This window comes from Acyrthosiphon pisum, chromosome X (genome assembly GCF_005508785.2).
Source record: "Acyrthosiphon pisum isolate AL4f chromosome X, pea_aphid_22Mar2018_4r6ur, whole genome shotgun sequence".
Taxonomy (NCBI): Eukaryota; Metazoa; Arthropoda; class Insecta; order Hemiptera; family Aphididae; genus Acyrthosiphon; species Acyrthosiphon pisum.
Genome location: NC_042493.1, coordinates 118,271,329 through 118,273,503, shown reverse-complemented (window position 1 = coordinate 118,273,503; position 2,175 = coordinate 118,271,329). Strand labels below are relative to the sequence as shown.

General features: G+C 25.7%; 1 long non-coding RNA gene across 1 annotated transcript in view; it reads right to left on the bottom strand.

The window, feature by feature from the left end:
- Window positions 1–1,169: 1,169 nt before the first annotated feature.
- Window positions 1,170–2,175, bottom strand: part of LOC115033378 — a 1,797-nt gene continuing 791 nt past the window's right edge. Inside the window, exons 3-4 of the long non-coding RNA XR_003838705.1 lie at window positions 1,681–1,724; window positions 1,170–1,277 (exon numbers count right to left, since the gene is read on the bottom strand). This is a non-coding gene — a long non-coding RNA (uncharacterized LOC115033378). The remainder of the gene's footprint in view (window positions 1,278–1,680; window positions 1,725–2,175) is intronic.

The window sequence follows — 2,175 nt, the reverse complement described above, 5'->3', positions numbered from 1 at the left end:
GACATAAACTATGTATATTGTATATATTTGTAAAATAATTTCATTTCATATTTTTATACACTAATTAATAGCTTGATGATTATTATAAAATAATTCCTGTAAATATTTCAATTTTTTTAAATTTTTATTTTGATGTGTGGAACGGCAACATTGTACTTATTTCTATGCTCAATCGTGTTATATTTTGGATTTCTATTGTTTAATTGTATCTATGCTCAATTGGGTAATGAAAAAGGTAAACTGTGCTCAATCGGGTTCCAGCCCTGTTTACACTTTGAAATGTCTTCAAATAATATTGTATAATACATATTTATTATATTTTATATTTAATTTACTAATAATAAAAAGGTATAGTGATTATGACATGTTTTTTTTATATATTTAGAAAGAACATTTTTCCGACACCCTGGCCCCATCGAATAAGAAATATGTATTGTATAATCACCGCTATATATTAATAATATGAATATATTATAATTTATAATATAGATATATAGGTAACATCGATAAGAAATGGCCGGTTGTCTGTTCAGGGTCTACATATTGATATTTAGTATCTAATAAGATTTAATTTACGGTCTACCCCTCAGTAAATATGCCACTGGGCCTAATATTAATTTACTGAACATCAGAGTGAAACCCACTTACCCGCTTTTATTTTTTAATTTTCATTTTTTAGTGCACAATCTTTTTGACAAGTGCTTTACGAATGTACAAGAGGTTTTCCATGTGTCCAATGCATTGAAGTCACAATTCGGCGTGGGGAACATAAAACTTTTGTTTAATTATTTTTAATGATCCATTTTTTTCCCAAGTATTTTCCATCCCCAAGCCTATAGGTGTTATTGTACAAAATTAACTGATATTATGTAAAATGAATAAACTTAATAAAATTTAGTTTTATATGTTAATTATGTACGCCAATAACATTATGTGCACAAATTATTAAAAAGAAAACCAGGTATACGATATAATGATGATGAGACTTTATTAATTCTTAATATAATATTATTATAGAAAAATATTTATACTTTATTAAATAAATCAATATTATTAGAATATCAAATAAAATTTGGGTATTGTTATACATAAGTAATAAATATATAATAAATTATATAAATCATCACAATATAAAATCGTCGTATTTAATAAAGTACTAATTTTCTTACATTTTACCATCATCATTTATTTAATGTACATGACAAGTATATAATAAAAAATTTATATTTTTTTATGTATTATTCATAATGTTTGTACCCACTTTTCTCGAGTCTTTCCTAAAAAACAAAAACAGTTTGACTTAAATTCATTTTTATTTTAGAATCTCAGCGGAGTGAGGAAGCTATTGGTTTTACAATGGTGTTTTTTTTTTATTTTTTATTTTTTTATATCCTGTATACAAAATTTCTACCAGAAGCAGTGCTTCGATTTCAACATAATATAGTACCTTATCTTTTAGCAAATTGGATCAAGATGGTGCTTTAAAGAGGTCATTTTTTGATTTTCTAAATATTTATTTAATGCCACGGGAAAAACCACCGACAAATTAAGGTGGATTGTCGAATTTAATAAAGTACTAATTTTCTTACATTTAACCATCATCATTTATTTAATGTACATGATAAGTATATACTAAAAAATTGATATTTTTTATGTACTATTCATAATTTTTTTACCCACTTGTTCACTCTTACAATATTCTACTGGCATCAACGGAGTCCCACCTAAAAAACAAAAACAGTTCGACTTAAATTCAATTTTATTTTAGATTCTGCGCGGAGTGAGGAAGCTATTGGTTTTACAATGTTGCTTATTATTTTTATTTTTTATCTTTTTATATCCTGTATACAAAATTTCTACCAGAAGCAGTGTTTCGATTTCAACATATAGTACCTTATCTTTTAGCAAATTGTATCAAGATGGCACTTTAAAGAGGTCATTTATCGATTTTCTCAATAGTTATTTAATGCCACTGGAAAACCACCGAAAAATTATGAAAAAACGCTAAAAATGGGATTTTAATTTCTAACGCTTTGTTTATCACCATAGAAACGAATAAAAAATTGTAATATTTTAATATTAGTTCCACTTGATTACCCTACATGATAAAATAAATAATAAACAATATAAAATATCCCGACTGACCAAACCGTCTCCGCTCAAAATAATTTACTG